Below are 27,170 nucleotides of genomic sequence, written 5' to 3' on the forward strand. Positions count from 1 at the left end.
CTTGGAAATCTTTAGCCTTTAAATTACTACTTTCCGTTAAATGGTCATAACTTGAGTTAGGGACCTCCAAATTAAATTTCGGGCATACGTCCAAGTCCCAAATCATGATACGGACCTGCCGGAACTATCAAAATACTGATCTGGGTCCGTTTGCTAAAAATATTAACCAAAGTTAACTCAATTGAGTTTTAAGGCTCTAATTCACATTTTAATCCATTTTTCACATAAAAACTTTCCGAAAAATTTTACAGACTGTGTACGCAAGTCGAGGAAAGATAATTAGTGCTTTTTGAGATCATAGAATACAGAGTTACTTATTAAATTTAAAGATGATATTTTGGGTCATCACACTTACGTATAAGTGTTGTTAATTTATATTGTTGGATCGGGTTGCACGCCGTAACGAATTTTATTTTAAGTTTATATTGTTGGATCGGGTTGCACGCCGCTACAAATTTTATTTGAAAGATTATATTGTTGGATCGGGTTGCACACTGAAGCGGATTTTATGTTTTAGAACTCGAATCTGCGCTTTTAAGCCTTAAAAAGCTCATTTTTACCCTCTTCGATTTGCGTGTACAGGCCGAACGTGTTTCCAGAAAACTTTTATGTTAAAAACTAATGAAAATAAGAATTTATGCTTTAAAAGTTAATTTTAGTTGACCTAGGTCAACATGTTTGGTAAACAGGCCCGGATAAGTGTTTTGATGGTCCTGGTGGATCTGTATCGAATTATGGGACCTGAGTGTATGTCCGAAATCAAATTTGGAGGTCCCTAGCTCGAGTTATGAATTTTTGATGAAAATTAAAAGTCTAAAAATTATTTGTTTTTAAGAATTGAGTGATGTTTGGCATTGTTAGTACCGGGTCCGTATTTCGGTTTCGGAGCCCGATACAGGTTCATTATGATATTTAAGACTTGTCTGTAAAATTTGGTGAGAAACGGAGTTGATTTCACGTGATTCGGACGTCCAGTTGAGAAGATAGAAATTTTAAAGTGTTCTTGAAAATTTCATTTCATTTGGTGCTAAATTCTTAGTTCTAGTTGTCATTTTGGTGATTTGATCGCGTGAGCAAGTTCATATGATATTTTTAGACTTGTGTGCATGTTTGGTTTGGAGCCCCGAGGGCTCGGGTGAGTTTCGGATAGGCCACAGGATGTTTTGGACTTGGGAAAATCTGGTATTTTGCTGCAGCAGGTGTTCTGGCATGTCCTTCTTCGCGTTCGCGAAGGTACTCCCGCGAACGCGAAGAGTAAACTGATGAGGCCGGAATTTTCTTCTTCGCGAACGCGAAGGCTTGGTCGCGAACGCGTAGTGTTAGGCACTGGGGGGAGAGTCAGTCTTTCCTTCACCGCGAACACGAGCAATGTCTCGCGAACGCGAAGGCCAGGGGTTAGCCTACGTGAACGCGAACAAGGTCTCGCAAACGCGAAGGCTTGGCAGCCTATACCCTTCGCAAACGCGATGAACACTGTCGTTCATCACTTAACAGTGGCCTCGTGAACGTGATGCATACTTTCACCCAACACTTAAAATAGAATCAAAATGGGAATTGGCCATTTATTTCATTTTCTCTAAAACCAAACAGACTAGAGACAATTTTCAAGGGTCATATTCTTCCCCAAGGTGTTGGTAAGTGATTCTAAATCATTTTCTTTCAATTACCCATTACATTTCATGAAGTATCAACCAAAAATCTAGAGTTTTCATGGTAGTATTAGGGGTTAGGGTAGAAACTAAAGATTTCGGAAATTTGGGGATTTAAACCTCAATTTGAGGTCGGATTCCAAAACCAATTACATATCCGGGCTCGGGGGTGAATGGGTAAATGGATTTTGGTCTGAACCTCGAGTTTTGACCAAGCGAGTCCGGGTTCAATTTTTGACTTTTTGGAGGAAAAATTTGGGAAATTTAATTTATGCAATATAATTGATTCCTTTAGCAATACTTGATATTATTGAGTCATTTTTGAATAGATACGAGTGGTTTGGAGGTGAATTCGAGAGGAAAAGCTGTGATTAAGAATGAAGTGGCCTTCAGAGCAAGGTAAGTGTTGCATCTTACCCTGACTTGAGGGAATTAGGAACCTTAGATTATTTGCTATGTGAAACTCATGTGAGCGGCGTATATGTGAGGTGACGAGTACTTATGCGCCGCCAATTTACCTTTTTTCCCTATTTTCTCCTATTTTTCTTATATTATCTCTTTCATATGCCTAATTGTTACGTGTTTAGACTAGTGTTGTTAAATTGATCGTTCTTATCATGATTACGGATTCTCTGGTGAAAATTGAGTATTTATTTCTAAGTTGAGATTGATATTAAAAGCACGAAGGGTGATGTCGTGTCATATTGTGAGTGTTAATGCACGAAGGGTAATGCCGTGCCATATTGTGAGTGTTAATGTACGAAGGGTGATGTCGTGCCATATTGGGAGTGTTAATGTACGAAGGGTGATGCTGTGCCATATTGTGAGTGTTAATGCACGAAGGGTGATGTCGTGCCATGAGATGAGAGTTAATGCACGAAGGGTGATATCGTGACGTTTCTATTGTTTTATGGTGAGATTGAAAGTAAAAGCACGAAGGGTAATGCCGTGCATGTTTCCTTTACTGTATTCGTTGTTTCTGTTGATTCATTGTATATTGGTTGTTTCAGTTATCATTCTTCTATAGTTATTTACCTCGTATTTCCCCCAGTATGTTTCCCCCTCCCAATATGTCCTGTTTAGCTCTTCATTACTGTAAAATTGTACAGGTTGATTTGTAGGTGCCTTGCCTTAGCCTCGTCACTACTTCATCGAGGTTAGGGTCGACACTTACCAATACATGGGGTCGGTTGTACTGATACTGCACTCTGCACTTTCTGTGCAAATTTTGATACTGGCTTGGGTTGATCGGGATTTTAGCTGTTGGATCGCTATCCAGAGACTCAAGGTAGATCTGTCGGCGTTCACAAACCTTGAAGTCCCCGTCTACCCTCCTATTTTACTGTTTCTTTCATTCAAACAGTTGTATTTCTTTCAAACTATTACTTGTAGTAAATTCTAGAATGCTCATGAATTGTGACTCCAGATCCAGGTGGTAGTAATTAATACAGTTTTTATATTATTCTGCACTCACTATAATTCATCTTAGCTAATTGCTGGTATTTAATGAATGGAATAAGAATTGGTTTAAATGATTCTCTAATGTTGGCTTGCCTAGCAAGTAAAATGTTAGGCGTCATCACGGTCCCGACAGTTTGAATTCCGAGTCATAACAAGTTGGTATCAAAGAACTAGGTTACATAGTTCTCATGAGTCACGAGCAATCTGTACTTATCTCTCAGAGGCTAGGGTCTGAAGGATTGGTACAGAGAAGTCTGTACTTATCTCTCAGAGGCTATGAAGTTTAGGAACAATATCACTTCTTTTATTCTTTATCGTGCGGCATTGATTTAGCTTGAAACATATATCTCATATTCCTTTGTATCCACTCATGTATGACATTGAGTACTCGGTATCAGTTGTGCGTCAACAGTTTATGATGTTGTAGATGGACTACGAGAAAGCCATAAATGCTCAAACATTGCCTCAACGTGTGTTTCCCACTGAAGATGCGGGCGCATTGAGAGACCACCCAGTGAATCATGTGGGGGGGGGGGGGGGCAACGGACCTTGTCATATGGTTGATTTATACGAGTTATGAAGGTTAATATTATGGATCATCGGGCGTGGTGAACTATGACTTCGCGTCAAGTGGGGGAGTCCAATATCAATGGATGGATTGCAGGGTCATGTGTTATATCAGTTTTGGCTTGAAATGTATATATTTGGTACTAAAAGGTTCCCCCAAAATTTACACATGTTTAAGACCGGAGATTTCGTAGAGGATAAGGTTGGGACTTAAGGTATGTCCACCTACTTAATAATCCTATACTTCAGTACCCAAGGAGTTAGAGAAACAACTTTAAATTTACAGAAGGTCTACTATGACATGGTTGCGGATTTTGGGGTGCTTCAGAGGAAGTACAGTGGTTGACGAGATTCTGGACTATGTGGTTCATGCCAAGATTTGTCTGTATGGAGCTCTACTTTTGTGATCGTTGTGTATAAATAGGGGCAAGGGTTACCTCTGAGAAGAATCGAAGATTATGTTAAGAAATGGGCCAGCTCAACAATGTTAATTCAGCATAAAAAAGAAGAAATTGTCTTTGGGAGAGATAATTTTCCACAGGTGTCCATGGCAAGCCTATGAAGAGGGTAGACCAGCCAATGCAACACTGCCCACTTGGGTCAGTTCTCAGAAACGCTTTTGAAACAATTTGTTCTCGAACTCTCCGTAATGCGTGGCGCATAATGTTTGAACTGTTGCGTCAGGTCACCATGACGGTGTCATAATATGCCATCAGGTTCAATAAGTTAGCCCGCCATATTCCTACTTTGCTTCTTACAACCAGAGAGCGAGTCCACAGACTCATTGAAGGACCCAATTATAATCGTAAAAGTTTGTACGACTCGGTAGCTACAGGCTAATACTTCATTTCCGCTAGTGGTAGAAATTGCCAAGACAAGTAGACCAAGATGTCTCGAAGTTCTAGGGGATTCAGTGGATTCTACCATACAGGTATAAATCATTATGGCAGGGACTCGGGCAATCGGCCAGCCTAGTCCACACATCGAATTACCCGAGGTGCTCCAATAAGTTCTTTTAAAGTTCCTTTAAATGGTTATTCTAATTATCTGGATTTTCCCAAACTTGGGAGAGATATATTTCATAAAAGCACTCATGCTACGTGCCCCATTGTAATTACTACACCACCCACACGATCAGTTAGGGGTGGAAGACAGGCGGGTAGAAGGCGTCTTAGAGGTGGAGACCCAGCTTTGTTATATTTGTTTTATGGTATGGCGGAGGTCACTACATCAGATGGTGTCGTTACAGGTACGACTTCGATTTAATATAAAGGAATAATTTCCTTAACTTGATTCGGTTCTGAGTATCGAAACGAGTCCTCCTATTGTGCTCCACTTATGAGTCAGCTTCGTGATTCCATAATCTACTTATGTGTTTACTCCTGTTGGGAGATTCTATGGAGAAAACTACTCCTATCATTCCACGTTGGTCACTAATAAGAGCTGTGAGGCTAAAGGTGGCTTTCTGTTAACCATTTCGGTAAGTTTTGATATAATTTCCAGATAATTAATAACAAATTGTGAATTATATGCTCTACCGGTGTGGGGTTCATTATGTGTTGTGATTTGGTGTAACCGAAATTATTTAAAAGAAGAAAATAGAAAATTTTGATTGGCACGATGTGTATATTACTTGTGATTTAGAATTGAGGACGAGATCCTTGTGAGCAAAATTTTTGTGTTTAAGTTCTCCTGTGTGAAATTAAAGTTGCACTATAGCAATAATAGGGAGTCATGCCTGTTAGGCCTAGTTGAAAATTCTTGTATGAAATTCTCTATGCATACTTGCCAAATTCGTGTTGTAATTATTGAGTTTTAACCTACGAGATAGGTGCCCGCCCAGGTGGTGTTAAATATGACTCGTTAATTCGGGTAAATAATTATGAGTCCTGGTAACCATCAGTTGAAGATTAGGGCATCTGATATCCCTAAGACAACTTTTCGGACTCGGTATAGGCATTACGAATTCTAGTAATATCATTTGGGCTTACCAACGCCCTAGTAATACTTATGGATTTGATGAATCGGGAGTTCAATCCCTATTTGGGTTCTTTTGTGATTATATTCATTGATGATATCTTGATTTACTCCAGTGGTCGAGAGGAGCATGGGTAGCATCTTCGGAGTGTGCTTCAGACTTTGAAGAATAATTAGTTATATGCCAAATTTTCAAAATGTGAGTTTTGGTTAGACTCAGTTGCCTTTTGGGGGCATGTTGTATCGGCCGAAGGCATAAATGTGGATCCTAAGAAGATTGAGGTTGTTCAGAATTGGCCTAGACCTACTTCAGTTACAGAGATCCGGAGTTTCCTGGGTTTAGCAGGTTATTATCGTCGGTTTGTAGAAGGGTTTTCATCTATAGAAAGCCCATTGAACAGACTGACCCGGAAAGGTGTCCGATTCAGGTTTTTAGACGAGTATGAGGCGAGCTTCCAGAAGCTCAAGACAACTTTGACTACGACACCGGTATTGGTGTTACCCACAGGTTCAGGATCTTATACAGTATATTGTGATGCATCTCATATTGGTTTGGGTGGGGTATTGATGCAGGGTGGCAAGGTTATTGCATATGCTTCGCTGCAGCTGAAGGTTCACGAGAAGAATTACCATGTTCATGATCTAGAGCTGGAAACCAGTGTTTACGCGCTGAAGATTTGGAGGCACTACCTTTACGACGTGCCATGTGAGGTATTCATAGATCATCGGAGCTTGCAGTATTTGTTCAAGCAGAAGGAACTCAATTTGAGGCAGATGAGGTGATTGGAGCTATTGAAAGACTATGATATTACCATATTGTGTCATTTCGGGAAGGCCAATGTGGTGGCCGATGCCTTGAGTATAAAGTCAGCTAGTATGGATAGCCTTGCTTATATTCTAGTTGGAGAGAGACCGCTTGCATTGGATGTTTAGGCCCTTGCCAATTAGTTCGTGAGGTTAGATATTTCTAAGCCCAGCCATGTTCTAGCTTTTACAGTTGCTCGGGTTTCTTTGTTTGAGCGTATCAGAGATCAGCAGTATGACGATCCTCATTTGCTTGTCCTTAGAGAAACAGTGCGACACGGTGGTGCCAAGAAGGTTACTGTTGGAGATGACGGAGTCTTGAGGATGTAGAGTCGTATTTGTGTGCCTAATGTGCATGGACTTTGTGAGTTGATTCTTGAGGAGGCCCACAGTTCCGAGTAATCTATTCATCCGGGCGCTGCCAAGATGTATCAGGACTTGCGGAACCATTATTGGTGGAGAAAGATGAAGAAAGACATAGTTGCATATGTATCTCGGTGCCTAAATTGCCAGCAGGTAAAGTGTGAGCATCAGTGACCTGGTGGTTTACTTCAGAGGTTAGACATTCCTGAGTGGAAGTGGGAGCGTATCACCATGGATTTTTGTTGTTGGACTCCCACGAACTCAGAGGAAGTTCGATGTAGTTTGGGTCATTGTGTACAGGCTGATCAAGTCAGCATACTTCATTCCTATGGCAGTTGCCTATTCTTCGGAGCGGTTGGCAGAAATCTACATTCGGGAGATCGTCCGTCTTCACGGTGTGCCCGTGCCTATCATTTCTGATCGAGGTATGCAGTTCACCTCGCACCTCTGGAGGGCAGTACAGTGTGAGTTGGGTACGCGGGTTGTGCTGAGCACATCATTTCATCCTCAAACAGACGGGCAGTCCGAGCAAACTATTTAGATCTTGGAGGATATGCTCTGCGCATGTGTTATAGACTTCAGAGGATCGTGGGATCATTTCCTACCCCTTACAGAGTTCGCCTACAACAACAGCTACCAGTCGAGCATTCAGATGGCTCTATATGACACATTATATGGTAGGCGGTGCCGGTCGCTAGTTGGGTGGTTCGAGCCGGGAAAGGCTCGGTTGTTGGGCACAGACTTAGTACAGGATGCCTTGGATAAGGTCAAGGTTATTCAGGATCGACTTCGCACAGCTCAGTCCAGGCAGAAGAGTTATGCCGACTGCAGAGTTCGTGATGTGGTATTAATGATCGGAGAGAGAGTGTTGCTTCGGTATCATCCATGAAGGGCGTAATTAGGTTCGTAAAGAAGGGAAAGTTGAGCCCTAGGTATATCGGACCTTTTGAGATTCTAGAGAGAGTGGGAGAGGTGGCTTACAGGCTTGCATTTCCACCTAGTTTAGCAGTTCTTCATCCGGTATTTCATGTGTCCATGCTTCGGAAGTATCACGGCGATCCGTCCCATGTGTTAGATTTCAGCTCTGTCCAGTTGGACAAGGATTTGACTTACGAGGAGAAGTCGGTGGCTATTCTAGCCCGGCAGGTTCGCAAGTTGAGATCAAAGAGTTACCCTTCAATTCGAGTGCAGTGGAGAGGTCAGCCTATTGAGGCAACTACTTGGGAGTCTGAGTCCGATATGCGGAGTAGATATCCCCACCTTTTCACCAGCCCAAGTACTTTTCTATGTCCGTTTGAGGATGAACGGTTGTTTTAGAGGTGGAGAATGTGATGACCCAAAAGGTCATCTTATATTTTAGAACTCGAATATGCGCTCTTAAGCCTTAAAAATCTCATTTTTACCCTCCTTGATTTACGTGCACAGTCCGGACGTGTTTCTTGAAAACTTTTATGTTAAAAACTGATGAAAATAAGAATTTATGTCTTAAAAGTTGATTTTAGTTGACTTTGGTCAACATTTTTGGTAAACGGGTCCGGATACGTGTTTTGACAGTCCTAGTAGGCCCGTATCGAATTATGGGACCTGGGCGTATGCCCAGAATCAAATTCGGATGTCCCTAGCTTGAGTTATGAATTTTTGATGAAATTTAAAAGTCTAAAAATTATTTGTTTTTAAGAATTGAGTGATGTTTGGCATTGTTAGTACCGGGTCCGTATTTTAGTTTCATTGCCCGGTACAGGTTCATTATGATATTTAAGACTTGTATGTGAAATTTGATGAGAAACGGAGTTGATTTGACGTGATTCGGACGTCCAGCTGAGAAGATAGAAATTTTAAAGTGTTCTTGAGAACTTCATTTGATTTGGTACTAAATTCTTAGTTCTAGGTGTTATTTTGGCGATTTGATCGCGCGAGCAAGTTCATCTGATGTTTTTAGACATGTGTGCATGTTTGGTTTGGAGCCCCGAGGGCTCGGGTGAGTTTTAGATAGGCCACGGGATGTTTTGGACTTGGGAAAATCTGGTATTTTGCTGCAGCAGGTGTTCTGGCATGTCCTTCTTCGCGTTCGCGAAGGTACTCCTGCGAACGCGAAGAGTAAACTGATGAGGCCGGAATTTTCTTCTTCGTGAATGCGATGGCTTGGTCCCGAATGTGAAGCGATAGGGGCGTTACCCTTCACGAACGTGACAAGCTCATCGCGAACACGTAGTGTTCGGCACTGGGGGGAGTCAGTCTTTCCTTCATCACTAATGCGAGCGATGTCTCGTGAATGCAAAGGCCAGGGGAGGATAGCCTATGCAAACGCAAAGGCTTGGTAGCCAATGCTCTTCGCGAACGTGACAGTGACCTCGCGAACGCGATGCACACTATCGCCCAGCACTTAAAACAGAATCAAAACGGGAATTGGCCATTTAATCTAAAAAACCAAACGGACTAGAGGCTATTTTCAAGGGTCATTTTCTTCCCCAAGGTGTTCGTAAGTAATTCTAAACCATTTTCTTTCAATTACCCATTACATTTCATGAATTAGCAACCAAAACACTAGAGTTTTCATGGTAGAATTAGGGGTTAGGGTAGAAACTAGGGATTTTGAAAATTTGGAGATTTAGATCTCAATTTGAGGTTGGATTCCAAAACCAATTATATATCCTGGCTCGGGGGTGAATGGGTAAATGGATTTTGGTCCGAACCTCGGATTTTGACCAAGCGGGCCCGGGGTCGATTTTCGACTTTTTGGAGGAAAAATTTGGAAAATTTAATTTATGCAATATAATTATTTCCTTTAGCAATACTTGATATTATTGATACATTTTTGAATAGATACGAGTGGTTTGGAGGTGAATTTGAGAGAAAAAACTGTGATTGAGAATTAAGTGGCCTTCGGAGCAAGGTAAGTGTTGTGTCTTACTTTGACTTGAGGAAATTAGGAACCTCAGATTATTTGCTATGTGAAACTCATGTGAGCGGCGTATATGTGAGGTGACGAGTACTTATGCGCCGCCAATTTACCTGTTTTCCCTATTTTCTCCCATTTTTCTTATATTGTCTCTTTCCTATGCCTAATTGTTACGTGTTTAGACTAGTGTTGTTAAATTGATCGTTCATATCATGATTACTGATTCTCTAGTGATAATTGAGTATTTATTTCAAAGTTGAGATTGATATTGTGTAACCAAATGTTGAAGTAAGGCTTGTACTTATTATTCTATCTCCCTGTTGTTATTTATGCATTGCATTATGGTAAGGGAGAGTGTTAAAAGCATGAAAGGTGATGTCGTGCCATATTGTGAGTGTTAATGCACGAAGGGTGATTCCGTGCCATATTGTGAGTGTTAATGCACGAAGAGTGATGTCATGCCATATTGTGAGTGTTAATGCACGAAGGGTGATGTCGTGTCATATTGTGAGTGTTAATGCATGAAGGGTAATATCGTGCCATATTGTGAATGTTAATGCACGAAGGGTGATGCTTTGCCGTTTTTATTGTTTTATGGTGAGAGTGAGAGTAAAAGCACGAAGGGTGATGCCGTGCATTTTTCCTTTATTGTATTCGTTGTTTCTGTTGATTCATAGTATATTGGTTGTTTCAGTTATCATTCTGTTGTAGTTCTTTATCTCCAGCATGTTTTTCCCATCCTGATATGTCCTGTTTAGCTCTTCATTACTGTTATTTGTATGTATACTATTAAATTGTACATGTTGATTTGTAGGTGCATTGCCTTAGCCTCGTCACTACTTCGTCGAGGTTAGGCTCTACACTTACAAGTATATGGGATCGGTTATACTGATACTGCACTCTTCACTTTCTGTGCAGATTTTGGTACCGGCCCGGGTTGATCGGGATTTTAGCAGTTGGACCGCTATCCGGAGACTCAAGGTAGATCTGTCCGCGTTCACAGATCTTGAAGTCCCCGTCTATCCTTTCTGTTTTACTGTTTCTTTCATCCAAATAGTTGTATTTCTTTCAGACTATTACTTGTAGTGAATTCTAGAATGCTCGTGAATTGTGACTACAGATCCGAGTGGTAGTAATTAATGCAGTTTCATTATATTATTCCACACTCACTATAATTCATCTTAGCTAATTGTTGTTATTTACTGAATGGAATAAGAATTGGTTTAAATGATTCTCTAATGTTGGCTTGCCTAGCAAGTGAAATATCAGGCGCCATCACGGTCCTGACGGTGGAAATTCTGGGTCGTGACATATTATTATTATTATTATTATTATTATTATTATTATTATTATTATTATTATTATTATTATTATTATTATTATTATTATTGCGTACAAGTTAATGTAAGCGACCTGCCTTACCCTCGTCACTATTTCGTCGAGGTTAGGCTCGGCATTTATATAGTACATGGGGTCGGTTATACTCATACTGCTCTCTGCACTTCTTGTGCAGATAATGGAGTTGGTTCCAGCGGCGTACTGTAGATTTGCTCGGATTCAACTATCAAAGGAGACTTGAGGTATAGCTGCACGACGTTCGCATCTCTGAAGTCCCCTTCCACTTTATCTTAGCTGTGTGCTTTTTATCAGACAACCTTATTTTTATTCAAACTCTTATTTGTATTATTCTAGAAGCTCGTGCACTTGTGACATCAGTTCTGGGATGGTATTTAGATATCGCTATTATTTTGGCTTATTCATTTTAGTTTTGATTTTATTCCAGTTATTTAGTTTCTTTATTATTAATCAAATTGAATTGTTAAAATTGGTTAAAATTATTCCAATGTTGGCTTTCCTAGCAAGTGAAATGTCAGGCGCCATCACGGTCCCGAAGGTGAGAATTTCAGATCGTAACAGCCTCATCTCAAGGTGTGTGATATAAACAGTTTACGATGGTGCAAGCATTAGTGGTTGCTTCCACGGCTTGAATCCGTAACTTATAGATCACACTAATACAAATTTACTATTTTAACACCTAGCAAATTTCTGATAAAAACAGTTCTAACATAGCACATCAAAATGTAAATGATTGAAGAAAAAGATGACTTTTATAGACAGAGAAAACAACAGTTACGTGTGGGGTTGAATAGAGATTGTGGCTATGTAATTTCTAATATTGAAATTCACCGACTTATTCCAACCTGACTTTTGGGAATTAAGTGTTTTTAATGTATCATGTGTATGACCTTTGTAATGGATATGAAGAAACCCAACAGACATTTAGGGTCTAACTTATTCCAACGTGACTTTTGAATTTCTACAGAATTCTTAGGCATACTTTTTGGCTTATAAGTATATATAGTTATGTGCTTCACAAGAGTTTTCTATGTGTAATGTGTCAATGCCACGTGATATTGTCTTACTTTTGATAGCAATTGATATTGCTTATCAGGTTAAGATAATGAACAGTAATGGTAGTCATAACATCAATGAATTATCATCATCTTCATTATCAAAGGGGTGGGAAAAATAAAATATCTGATGACCTCACTGTTGCATATATACTTCAGCAAGTTAGCAATAGGAAGGTTTCCTTAGAGTTAGCTATGCATCATATCTAATTATTGCATCTCTTGTTTATTTAGATGCTATTTCTCTTTGCCCCTTGTATTATCTGATAACATTGTAAAGGTTGATAAGATGCTGAAACAAAGAGATCTACGACGTTTATCAATCCATCCCCTTTACAATCGATAGCCACTCTTAATATAGTGGAGAAATCCTACTATGGATATAATTAAAAATATATAGTGGGGATCTCATGATAGATTAATTAATTGGCTTTTCTTTGATTCAAGCCGTGATTTCAACCGAGATTCTCTCCCCAAATGCGGCTATAACAGCTTTTTTGTTCCTTGTCTCGGTCTCGATCTTGGTCGTTCTCGGTATTGATCGGTCTCTGGGTCTCGAGCTTGACCTTGACTCGATCTCGGTATAGATTGGTCTCTGGGTCTCGAGCTCGACTTTGACTCGATCTCGGTACTGATCGGTCTCAGCGTCTCGAGCTCGACCTTTCAATCATCGCATCATAGCTCGATATTATAGTGACGAACTTCGATCCATCATGCTCCAATCTTGATTAGTCACACGAAGGGTAAACTCGATTTTGACCGCATAGATATAGTCCCCTCGTTTCTCGGAAAGAAGGTGGCAAGTAACGATATAATTTTTCAACCTCCGACTAGATGACGTCTGCGACGAGCCCTATTGTGATGTATGTGACAAACGTCCCGTCAGTCCAGTTACCAAGGTATTAAATGCGCGTCAGTCGATGGTCAGCCACTGTCAATTTTGAACCGTTATTGTGAAATCTATAAATAGCCCCCTTCTTCATTATTTCAAACTTTTACCTTCAAATCTTTTTTATTCCAATCTTCACAGTTCTTCGCCTTCCCCAAAGCTCTCTATTTCCATGTTTTGGAATTTATTTGCTTTTTCTTCTCAAAACATCAAATACTTCAAACTCACTTCTTTTTTGTCCACAAAAATTTAGATGGCAAAAATATCTAAAACCGTTCCGCAAAAAGAGGATGCCTCCTCATCTCGGCTGGCCGGCGAAAAAATAGTGGTGGAGCCACGCCTTGAAGAACTTGTTCCCGGGGAGTGCGTTATTGATTCCGATTTTAAGGTCGAGAAACCCTCATCGGTTGCTGGTCGATGCGAGCCGGTATCGAGATATATATGCTCGATACCAAAAAGTCTTCTTGACCTGGTAAAAAAAGACTGCAATTAGGAAAATAAAGAAGTTGTGATACCGGCGCCGGAGGAGGCGATCACTACCACGTGAAAGGGTACCCGAGTGTTTACACTTATCCTTTCACGTTGTGTCCCCTCGATTCAGTCATCGTCGATTTTTGCAAGAAATACCAGGTGACCCTCGGTCAAATTCACCCTTCTTTCTAGAGGATTGTGATACTGCTTCGTTTCTTTGTGAGCAAAATCGACGGGCTTCCCTTCACCATCGACCACCTCGTAAGATTATACAGCCCTCGTCTTTACTGAGGTGGGCTGATAAAGCTTCAACGTAAGCGTTCACCTCGAGCATAGATGAAGACAAAGATCGGGGTTGGATGAGCCGGTTCGTTATGAGACCCTTGCCCGGAGATGAAGAGGCCTTACAGCCTATCTCGAAACCGATGTCGAAGGTTAAGAGAAAAAGGGCCCCGAACCCCGAGGGTCAAAAACCCAAGAAGAGAGCGGCTCGTAAACTCAAAGAGAACACAATCCCACTAACTACGGAGTCGGTCTTGAGTCTATGGGATAAACAAGAAGAAGAAGAAGAAGAAGAAGAAGAAGAAGAAGAAGAAGAAGAAGAAGAAGAAGAAGGTGACTTTGGGCTGGTGGCCCGTGCACGAGCTAGTATCGATATTCAAAAAATTTTGGTACTGGTGGAAGTTGATACTGCTCTATCCAGGCTTGATGAGGCCGGAGAGGAGACTTCGACCCAAGTTCCCGAGCCGAAGGGTACCGAGAATGTTTCACCTCGGGGCAAAGAGACCGTCGAAGATGCGGTAGATGTCGGTGCAGGAACCGAGCTAGATTCTCCCCAAGACGGAGGCTGCGCTCCGAAAAACCTACTTGGGGTAATAGAGATCGGGGATTCCCTCTCGTTTCCTTCATTTTCGCAACCGATGATACGTGACGCTCAGGCCGTGGAGGCTTATCACGGGGAGGGATCCCATGAAGAGGAAGACCCTTTCCATGGTTATTTTGTCAGGGTAGAAGATGTCACCGGTCTTGGTGACTCGGAGGCTCCGAAGAAGAGCTCGGGCAAGGTGGTAGTGTCATGCCTTTTCAACGAAGCTCAACATGCCCTGAATCGGGTGAGTTCATATTTTCTATTTATCAATTTTCATACTTGTATTTTTCTTTCCTTGTATAACTCATTTATTCTATTCTTGTAGGTTCTGAGCTTCATCACGAGGTATTCCTCCGATCCCGAGGGGAACTGAGCCGATACGAAGCCGAAATCCGAAGTCTTTCTAAGGAGAGAGATGCCTTCAAGCTTCTCAGTGAGTAGAGAGAAGGAGAAGCAAAAGGATTTTGGGCTGAGCTAGACGCAGCTTGGAAAGAACAAGCCGATCCGACCGAGCAGGTAAAAAGAATCTTTGAAGTTAATGTCATTGACTCAGGTGTGATGGCTAATAGTTCAGTCTCACAGGTCCAACAACAGTTCGATGTTATCAAGCAGCTTCGTGTTGAAATGGACGCAGTGAAAGCGAGGCCGAGGAGTGGAAAAAGAACATGGACTGCCTTGCCTCATAAAAGGCGGTTGTCCGAGCTCAACTGGACTCGACTGAGACCCATATCTGAGGCTTGAAAGAGAAGGCCTTGATATAAGCCAAGGAAATCGAGGAGTTTCAGCCTCGGTTGGGCTTCACAACTTTTGACCGAGAGAGACTAACTACAGAACTTGCAGCGGCCAAATCGGAGGTCGAAACAGCAATGAAAGATGCTAATGCAATGGTGGCCGTCTACCAATCCGAGGTTGAAGCTGCTCAGATTCGAGCAAAGGAGGTTGCCGAAGTGGGTCAGGCTCGAGCAAACTGGGTTGTCGAGCATGCTAAATACCAGTCTCGAATGGAGACTCTCGAGGAGATCCATGCTCGTGGTTTTGATCTTACATCCGAGATCGAGAATACTAAGGAGCTCGAGGCCGAAGCCAGAGTTCTGGCCTTTCCTGATGATGATGATGATGATACTGGGAGTATGAGCGGATCTGAAAGTGAAGGGGGCCTCGAGGGCAAAGATGCTACTCCCGGAGAGGAGTAAGTCCTTTAGGATTAGTATGTTTTGTGTTTCTTTTATGACCGTTTTGGTTTTTTGTAGAGAAACTTGATCGAGCCATGCTGCCCTTTGTAAATGATTTTTGACATATATAAAAAACTTTTTTCCTTTCTACCTTATAGAATTGTGAATTTGTATTCTAAGGTTGGGGTTCAGCTAATTTGATCAAAACCGAACTAGTGTTGCCCTTAGGCCTTTTGATCGAGTGAGTATTTGCTCGAACTCGAAGTAAAGTAACCCTTAGGTTTTTAGTTGAGCGAGGACGGTTTATCAAACTCAAAGAAAAAAATAGCCCTTAGGCTTTATGGTCGAGTAAGTGATTGCTCGAAATCGAAGTAAAGTAACCCTTAGGTTTTTAGTTGAGCGAGGACGGTCTCTCGAGATCGAAGCAGAAAATAACCCTTAGGCTTTATGGTCAAGTGAGTGCTTGCTCGAACTCGAAGTAAAGTAACTCTTAGGTTTTTAGTTAAGCGAGGACGGTCTCTGTAACTCAAAGCAGAAAACAGCCCTTAGGCTTTATGGTCGAGTGAGTGCTTTCTCGAACTCGAAGTAAAGTAACCCTTAGGTGTTTGTAAAAAAGGATTGTTCATAGCCTTGTCCCCTTTATGGCTTGAAAGAGTTTCTTATCATTCGTATTTGTGAAACTTATAATGCCTTAGCATGAAATAGGGAATTGTTCGAGAGTTCGAACAATTTTGTATTGATTAGAGTTTTCGAGGCTTTGATATTATCGAAGCCTTTTATGATTCTGCCGGGGAGTAACCTTTCTAACCCTATTTTGTTACGGAATTCGGACGTCTCCGATTCGTGTTAATTCAACTGTAGCCTTTTTAGTCCGGGATTTTACGTCTTGGGCTTATTTTCCCGTTTTACTTCGAGCTTTCCCAAAGTATTAGTCCCCGAGTAGGGTGATCATGGACTAATAAAAATCCCTCTTTAGTTCATGATTTCCCTCTTGGGATTATGATCTTCGGAGTTTATATAATTTGATTTTTCGGACGGTAGTCGATTTATGTGGGTAATCATTCGAACTCCAGTCATGGTCGACGCTTAAGTCTGTTTGCATAATAGATCGAGAATATGAAGTAGAAGAACCTTTCTAAGGTATGAGAAATCGGTAAAGAAGAAATTTCTCTTTATAAGTCATTACACATGCGTATATGTTTCGTGCCGGGGCTCGAGCAAACTACGCGGGCATGGTTCGTTTGACCATTTGGCCCTTACAAATTTTTCCTATCGAGACCTTGTTGCCATTAAGTAACTTCCTTGCATCGAACTTGATATATTCGAAGGAAATGCCCCCCATTATTCGAGGTTGATTGTAAAGAGGTCTCGAATACTGTTGAATTATTCTAAGTTAGCACGATCATGGTTGCCTTAGTAAAAACCTCGCCGGAAAACCCATTTGGGACAAAATCGGTCTAAGGGGAAAAAGAGTGCAACGCGTAGGGTCGTACTAGAAATGAACATGGTAAGGCCGTACCTTAGCAGTATTATCATTTTAGGTGCGATACGTTCCAACTGCTCGGTAGTTGTTTTTCATTTCTCATACCGAGCTTGTAGGGTCCTTTTTCGGTGATTCCGAGAACCTGATACAGTCCTTCCTAGTTCGGACCAGTTTTCCTTCATTCAGATTTCGGGTGTTGAGGGTGACTTTTCCTAGCACCAATTCCCCGATTTTAAAATATCGAAGGTTGGTTCTTCGATTGTATTACCTCTCGATTTGTAGTTTTTGGGCGGCCAATCGAAGGAGAGCGGCTTCTCGTCTTTCATCCAACAATTATAGGTTCGTATTCATGGTCTCATTATTCGACTCCTCTATTGCATATCAAAACGTGATGCTAGGTTCCTCGACCTCGACCGGGATCAGAGCTTTGGTGTCATAAACTAACGAGAATGGTGTTACACTGGTACTAGATTTCGATGCTTTGCGGTATGCCCTTAGGACCTCGGGTAGTATTTCTCTCCATTTTCCTTTTACGTCGGTCAATCTCTTCTTAAGCTTTTGGATGATGGTTTTGTTGGTCGATTCGACTTGTCCGTTCCCGCTGGGATGGTAAGGTGTTGATAGGATCCTTTTGATCTTGTGATCCTCGAAAAATTTAGTTACTTTGTTGCCGATGAATTATTTTCCATTATCACACACAATCTCGGATGGCATCCCGAATCGACATATGATGTGGTCCTAAATGAAGTCTATCACTTCTTTTTCTCTAACTTTCTCGAAAGCATGTGCTTCAACCCATTTAGAGAAATAATCAGTCATAAACAAAATCAGCTGAGCCTTACTTGGGGCCGATGGGAGGGGGCCAACGATGTCCATTCTCTATTTCATGAAAGGCCATGGAGATAGGACCGAGTGGAGTAGCTCCTCGGGTTGATGAATCATGGGCGCATGTCTTTGGCATTTGTCGTATTTTCGAACGAACTCCCTTGCATCCTTGCCCATATCGGTCCAATAATACCCTGCTCTGATTACTTTGTGGACCAGCGAATCGGCACCAGAATGGTTTCTACAAGTGCCCTCGTGAATTTCCCGTAGGATGTAATCGGTATGTTTTGGTCTCAAACATATTGCCAATGGTCCATCAAACGTCCTTCTAAACAGTATTCCGTCTTAGGACAAGGTGAATCATACTGTCTTTGTGCGCAGAGCTCTAGACTCTTTTGGATCTGATGGAAGCTTCCCGTTCTTGAAGTACTCTATATATTTGTTTCTCCAATCCCAGGATAAACTTGTGGAGTTTATCTCGGTGTCACCTTCTTCGATTAACGATCTCATAAGTTGTACGACAGTCCCCGAGTTGAGTTCGATTACCCGCTGATTTCTTTGGCCCATTTGGCCAATCGACCCGAAAGTTCGGATTTGTGCAAAATGTTTCATAGAGGATAAGTTGTTACAACATATATCGGATGGCACTGGAAATATGGTTTTAGTTTCCTAGAGGCGCTTATTAAAGCAAGTGCTAATTTTTTTAAGTGTGGATATCTAGTTTCGGCCTCGCCTAAGGTCCTACTGAGATAATAAATAGGGAATTGCGTACCTCATTCTTCTCGAACCAGGATTTCACTTACCGCTATCTCCGAGATAGCTAAGTACAGGTAAAGCTGTTCGTCCACTTTCGGGGTATGAAGCAGCGACGGGCTTGATAAATGCCGCTTTAGTTCTTCCAAAGCCTGCTGGCATTCCGGAGTCCATGTAAAGTTGCTCTTCTTCTTAAGTAGTGATAAGAATCGGTGGCTCCTAGCTGAGGATCTCGAAATGAATGGTCCTAGGGTGGTTATCCGTCCCATCAGCCTCTGCACGGCCTTTACATTATCCACTACCGTGACATCTTCGATAGCAGTGATTTTAGCGGTGTTGATCTCGATTCCCCGATTGGATACCATGAAACCAAGAAACTTGCCTGAGCCAACCCCGAATGAACATTTTTTGGGATTGAGCTTCATATTGTACTCCTTTGGTATATCGAAAGTTTCCTATAAATGCTTTAAATGGTCCTCTGCTCACAGGGATTTAACTAACATGTCATCAATATAAACTTCCATTGATTTTCTTATTTGTTTTTCGAACATTCGGTTTACTAGGCGTTGATAAGTTGCATCAGTATTTTTTAGACCGAATAGCATTACGTTATAGCAATAGGTACTGTACTTAGTGATAAACAAGGTCTTTTCCCGGTCCTCCGGGTTCATCTGTATCTAGTTGTACTCGGAGTAGGCATCAGGAAAACTGAGATTCTTGTGGTCGGCCATGGCATCGATCAGACGATCTATATTAGGCAAAGGAAAAGAATCCTTAGGGCATGATTTATTCAGGTCTTTATAATATATACATATTCTAAGTTTGTTTCCCTTTTTAGGAACCACCACCAAGTTTGCTAGCCATCCGGGGCATTTTACTTCTCAAATGGATCCAATCTTAAGTAGTTTGGTTACCTCAATGAAGGTATGTTTGACTTCGGATTGGGGCCTTCTTTTCTGCTTTATCAGATGGAATTACGGATCCAAGCCTAGTCTATGAGTGGTTATTTCCGGTGGGATCCCTGTCATGTCAAGATGGGAGCAAGCGAAAAAATTCATGTTATCTATAAGAAATTGAATAAGCTTTTTCCGAGCTCGGGATTTAACCCCGTGCCCAGGTATACCTTTCGTTCGGGCAGATATTTGATTAGCATGATTTTCTCCAATTCTTCGATCGTTGATTTAATAGCGTCATCTTTGTTAGTTTTCTGATTTTCTAGTTGGGTCGAGGCTGACATTTGTGATTGCTATTTGGTGTCCCGTTTCTCATTCGAATCGGATCCCTTTGTCGATGATAATGATGATATCGGATTCACTTCGTCGATGGCAAACATTTCCTTTGCGGTCGGTTGCTCCCCGTAGACCATTTTGATTCCCTCTAGTGTTGGAAATTTTAGAACCTGGTGAAGGGTCGAGGGTACAGCTCTCATGTTGTGGATCCATGGCCTCCCGAACAGGGCGCTATATATCATATCGCCCTCGATTACGTGGAACTTCGTTTCTTGGATGGTCCGGGCCATGTTTACTGGCAAACTTATCTCGCCCTTAGTAGTTTCATATGCCATATTGAATCCGTTTAGTACCAGGGTTGCGGGCATTACCAAGTCCTGTAGACCGAGTTGCTCTAAGACCCTTGATCAAATGATGTTGGCTGAACTACCCGGATCAATTAACACACGATTAACTTGAGTTTCTATTCATAAATACTAATATTACCAGTGCATCGATATGGGGCTGCATGATTCCTTCCGCGTCTTCGTCATTAAAGGACAAGGTTCCTTTAGGTATGTAATCCTGAGTCCGAGATAAATTCTCTCTTATAATCGACATCTTAGTGCGTTTAAGCACCGGCCCCTGGGGGACATCGATCACTTTGATGATCATGTGGATGATGTGTTGTGGATCTTCTTGTTCATTTTGTCTATTTAAATCTCTGTTTTTGAAATGGTTTTTGGCCCGGTCACTTAAAAATTCTCGAAGGTGCCCTTCATTGAACAACCAGGCTACCTACTTTCTCAACTGCCTGCAATCTTCCGTTCTGTGGCCATGAGTGCTATGATACTTGCATATTTGATTGGAATTTCTTTGGGCTGGATCAGACTGCAGAGGTCGAGGCCATTTAGTATCTTTGATACGTTCGATAACCGACACGATGGCGGATGCATCAATGTTGAAGTTATATTCTGATAACAGTGGTGCTTCCTTAGGTCCGGTATGCCTGTCGAACCCATTCTTGTTCATCACCCCCGAGACCCTTGGCCTCGATCACTTCTCCTTTCGCCTCGTACGGAGTTGCATTTGGGTTCGCTACCCCTACGATCTTTCTTATACGGCCGATATCGGTCCTTGTTCGACCTTGGTTCTCGGTCGATGTCCCTTTTAATAATGGACACAGAACCCAATTGGTCGTCTTTGACTCTTATCTTTGATTGATATCGATTGTGTACATCGGCCTAGGTAACAGTCGGGTACTCGATCAAGTTCTACTTCAATTTCGTGAAGCCATCGGGCTTTGTTCATTCAGTCATTGGGTGAAAGCTTGAACGGCCTAATCGTCCATAACTGGTGGTAGATCCATTCGTTCCATTTGGAAACGAGATACGAACTCTCTTAGCATCTAGTTATCTTTTTGCCTTACCTTGAAAAGGTACGACTTCCTGGTCTCGACTTTTATGGCGCCGACATGTGCTTTTACGAAAGAATATGCAAGCATAGCAAAAGAATTGATAGACTTAGGCGGTAAATTATGATACCATATCATTGCCCCCTTCGACAGGGTTTCCCCGAATTTCTTCAATAATACGGATTCGATCTCGTCGTCTTCTAGATTGTCCCTTTAATGGCACGTGTAAGAGGTGACATGTTCGTTGGGGTCGGTCATCCCATTATATTTAGGAATTCCGGGCATGCGGAACTTCTTGGGGATCAGTTTGGGAGTCGCGCCCGGGGGGAAACGCTTTTGTACGAGTGTTTTGGAATCCAAGCCTTTCAATATCGGTGGTGCCCCCGGGATCTGATAAACCTTGGAGTTATAAGTTTCTTCTTTTTGTCGTTTGTTTCAATCCTTTTTTCTCCTAACTCAGTTCGTATTTTTCAGTTCCTCGAGCATCCTAATAATTTCGGGATTAATCCCCGATTCTTGTTCATTTGATCTTACTACATCTGGCCCCGTTTTGTGGGTGACTTCTCGGGGTGGACCGGGCTCGGCCCTTCTCGGTGACTGGGTTTGGCTTTGCAACTGAGCTATTGCTACCTGTTGCGCTTGCAACATTTCAAAAATCATACGCATGTTGATCCCGTCTTCTCCAATATTTTGGGCTTTTCGAACTGCAAATCGAGTTCCACCATTAAAGCTGTTTTCGGGGTCGGAACGTTGGTTCGCCTCAATGGTCACATGTGAATTAACATCAATTGGATCTACAGCCTGAGTTCCAACGAGGTCGACGAGTGGCCTTTCATCCCCCGCCGTCAGGTTGTTGTTCTCATCTTGAAGGCCAGCTTCATTGTCGATAGATAGGGCCGTTAATTGAGAGTCGTCATTTTAAACCTGGAATCAAAGACACTTCCAAGAGCAAGCGTAAAATAATGTGTTTTATAGAGACTCGTACCAAATAACCACTATTATTCTTAGCCCCACGGTAGGCGCCAAACTGTTTACCCGAAAAACGGATAGACTTGAATTTATACGTAGTTCTAAGGATACACAGTATAACTTGTTACAAATCGGAAAAATAAATAAAGAAATATCGAATATTAACTGTAAAAAGGAATGAATACTGTCACGACCCAAAATTCTCACCTTCGGACCGTGATGGCGCCTAATATTTCACTTGCTAGGCAAGCCAACGTTAGAATAATATTAACCAATTTTTAAACAAATTGTTAAATTATTCATAACAAAGAAATAAATGCGGAAGTAAGGTTTGAAATATAGTGAATAATCCATAAAAATAACGATGTCTAAATACCATCCCAGAATTGGTGTCACAAGTGCACGAGCTTCTAGAATAATACAAATAAGGGTCTGAATAAAATAAAGTTGTCTGGAAATAAACACACAACTATAGTAAAGTAGACGGAGACTTCAGAACTGCGGACGCCGTGCAGTTATACCTCAAGTCTCCTCTGGTAGCTGAAATCCGAGCAAGTCTATTGTACGCCGCTGGGACCAACTCCGAAATCTGCACAGGAAGTGCAGAGTATAGTATCAGTACAACCGACCCCATGTACTGGTAAGTGCTGAGCCTAACCTCGACGAAGTAGTGACGAGGCTAAGGCGGGTCACTTACATTAACTTGTACGCAATATTAGTAAAACAACAATAATAGAAATAAATCAGGTAACTTATTTTTAATAGTTGAAGCCAACTCAGTAGTCATAATCAATTATTATTTCAATCAATTTCAGTTGCAGCGTGCAACCCGTCTCCACAATATATTCATTTTCAACTCTCCGATATATTTATTTAATCAAGTATATATATAGACTTTTTAATAAGTCTATTGCGGCGTGCAACCCGATCCTCCAATATATTCATTTCAATCAATTCTGTTGTGGCGTGCAACCCGATCCTCCAATATATTCATTTCAATCAATTCTATTGCGGCGTGCAACCCGATCCAACATCACTCTTTCCTGTGCATGCAAGGCGAACGGCCCGCTCCTATGAGAGTCTGCTACATAAATCTCGTCGTGGCACCCGATCCATCATAGTGGGAACATTGCCTAGGGTCGAACGACACGAACCATAGATGTATATATTCTGACAAGGCGAACGGCCCGATCCCATTAGAATAAGAAGTATTGACGGGTCCGCGACCCAACTCACGAATAGTCATGTGAGTTATAGATTTTTAAGGGAACATTTTGATGAGAGCGCATAACGCGGGACAATTTATTAAGGAGAGTACAATTAATCCGCGACTTATCGTGAAGCCGGTCAAATCTATACAATAGTAAGTCTATCACTCTACGCAAGTCTAATCTCAAGTCGTAATGTAAAATAAGGGAATTTAATATTCAAGAGACAACTTAAATAGTACAGTTATAGCATGGCGGGAACCTAAGTCTAACCGGACATAACATGAATCGAGCTACTCACGGACTCTCGTCACCTGGTGCGTACGTAGCCCCCACAACAAGTAACACACAACAAATACAATACCTAAGGGTAGTTTCCCCCTTACAGAGTTAGACAAGAGACTTACCTTGCTCTGAAGATCCATAACCGGCTCCAAAGCCTCTTTAACACCTCAAACCAATGCCCTGTCGATCCAAAACTATTCAAATAAACGTGCAAACCAATCAAAATATACTCTAAGACCCATAATTGATCAATTTATATTATTTCCCAACTCTGCTCGAAAAGTCTTTAAAATCAACCCCAAGGCCCACGTGTCCAAATTTCGAAAATGTTAGAGGATAAACTTTACCCATAACACCACGAACTCAAATATATGATTTATTCCAAATTCATGTCCAATTTCGTGGTAAAAATCCAAAAATACCAATTTCCAGATTTCTTTCAAAATCTCACAATTTCTACCAATTTTCATGCTTGAATCCATATAAAAACCATGTATTTAACTCAAAATATGATGAAATCACTTACCCCATTATAGTAGATGAAGATGGCACTCCAAAAGTGCTCCAAAATCGGCTCTCATGGACGAAATGAGATGAAAATGGGTCAAACTCCCGTTTTTATAAAAACTTTACTGCCCATACGACTTTCCGCATCTGCGGTCATTTGACCACTTCTGTGGAAGCTTCCTCGCTTCTGCGGAAGACCACTGCCAGCGGACCATCGCACCTGCAGATATTCTTCCGCTACTGCGCAACCGCATGTGCGACACACCCTAGAGCATCTGCAAAATTTCCGCACCTGCGGCCCTGTCCTCGCTTCTGCGCACCCGCAGGTGCACTGCCCACCTCCTCTTTTGCGACCAAACTCCCAGGCTGCCCAAGACGGTTATGCGGACCTCACCTCGCTTCTACGAGGTCGCTTATGTGACCAAACTTCCGCATAAGCGGTTACACCAGCTTCAGCATCTCCTAAGTCCAAAATAAATCCGTTAACCATCCGGAATCCACCCGAAGCCCTCGGGACCTTAACCAAATATACCAACATATTCCAAAATAAATTACAAACTTAGTCGAGCCTTCAAATCATATTAAACAATGCTAAAACCATGAATCACACCCCAATTCAAGCTTAATGAACTTTAAGAACTTCAAAATTCTATATTCGACGCCAAAATCTATCAAATCAAGTCCGATTGACCTCAAATTTTGCACATAGGTCATAATTGACATTACAGACATACTTCCACTTTCGGAATCAGAATCCGACCCCGATATCAAAAATTCCACTCCCGGTCAAACTTTCCAAAAATCATCCAATTTCCAACTTTCGCCAATTGACGCCGTAATGTTATATGGACCTCTATCTTAAAGCTACCGACGTGCTTATTTGATTTTTGTGCCATAATTGCTACTTGATAATTAGCATTTCATATATTAAATTGCATATCTCCTCCCTAATTCTACACTTATTTGTTACTTGCCCCTATTTGTTTCATGCTCATCTTGTACCACACGCTACAGAGGACCCAGAATTCACTATAGGTCGTGATGGCACCCAATCCCGCTGTCAGGCAAGCCAAAGGTGATTTACCAATTACGCTGCTCATTTTAATATTTGAAATCATATTTTTCCTTAATTGAACAGTATAACATAGAATTGCAGAGTGAATAAAAATGTTTACACGAACCACCATAAAGACTACCCTGAAGGAAACCCCCAAAACCTGGTGTTACAAGTGCATGAGCATCAACTAGGAAATATAATAAAATACAACATCTGTCTAGAATATAAATTAGATAGAAAAAATATAAGTAACTCTGATGGAGACTTTGCAGGCTGCGGAGCGTAACATGGAAAGCAGTTCACGGTAAAGTCCCCGCAATAGCCGTGCCGTTGCACACAAAAGACCATCAGACATATAAGTACCTGCATAAAAAGTGCAGCAAGTGTAGTATGAGTATGTAAATCAACGCATACCCAGTAAGTATCTAGCCTAACCCCAGAGAAGTAGTGAAGAGGGGTCGACATATATACTTACTAGTGGTCCAATAAGATAGATATATTAGAAGTAAACAAGTGTGAGACAGAGTAAACAAGCGAAATAACAAGTATAATACGTGGTACAATCCTGCTCTCAGTAATAACTCAAACTCTCAGCTAGCAGCTACCTACTCAATTGGAGTATATATATACTGGACCTTACCAGATAGGTCGTCACAGTTCAATCAGGAAAACTCACATATGTGTTGGCTTCTTGCCAATTATTACGCACGATTTTATAAGAGTATTTTATTGAAATGTCGTGGCGTATGACCCGATCCATCATAACATTGTCAAACCATAGATACATCTTTTATTTTGTCGAGGCGAATGGCCCACTCCCATGAGAGTGTGGTACATAAATCCCGTCATGGCGTATGACCTGATCCATCATAGTGTGCGCACTACCGAGGGTCGAATGGCACGAACCATAGATGTATATATTCTGCCGAGGTGAATGACCCGATCCAATTCTTTCAAATCTATACAATAGTAAGTCTATGACTCTACGCAAGTCTAGTCTCAATTCGTAACGTAAAATAAGGGAATTTAATAGGTAAGAGACAACTTAAATAGTACAGTTATAGCATGGTGGGATCCTAAGTCTACCCGGACATAACATGAATCTAGCTACGCACGGACTTTTGTCACCTGGTGCGTATGTAGCCCCCATAACAAGTAACACATAACAAATATAATACCTAGGGGTAGTATCCCTTTCACAGAGTTAGACAGGAGACTTGCCTTGCTCCAAAATTCCATAACCGGCTCCAAAGCCTCTCTAACACCTCAAATTAATGTCCGTCGATCCAAAACTATTCAAACAAGCGTACAAACCAATCAAAATATACTCTAATACCCATAGTTGATCAATTTATATTAATTTCCAACTCCGCTCGAAAAGTCTATAAACTCAACCCTCGGGCCCACATGCCCGTATTTCGAATATTTTTGAAGATAAACTTTACCCATAACACCACGAACTCAAATATATGATTTATTCCAAATTCCATGTCCAACTTCATGGTAAAAATCCAAGAATACCAATTTCTAGGTTTCTCTTAAAATCTCATAATTTCTACGAATTTTCATGCTTGAATCCATATAAAAACCATGTATTTAACTCACAATGTTAAGAAATCATTTACCCCATTATAGTGGATGAAGATGACACTCCAAAAGTGCTCCAATATTGGCTCCCATGGTCAAAATGAGATGAAAACGGGCCAAACCTCCATTTTTATAAAACCTTCACTACCGAGACGACTTTCCGCATCTGCGGTCATTTGCCCACTTCTCCGGAAGCTTCCTCGCTTCTGCGGAAGACCACTGCCAGCGGACCATCGCACCTGCGGATATTCCTCCGCTCCTGCGCAACTGCAAGTGCGACACACCATAGCGCATCTGCAAAACTGCGGCCATGTCCTCGCTTCTGTGCACTAGCAGGTGTGTT

The sequence above is a fragment of the Nicotiana tabacum genome, chromosome 9, assembly GCF_000715075.1.
Source record: "Nicotiana tabacum cultivar K326 chromosome 9, ASM71507v2, whole genome shotgun sequence".
NCBI lineage: Eukaryota > Viridiplantae > Streptophyta > Magnoliopsida > Solanales > Solanaceae > Nicotiana > Nicotiana tabacum.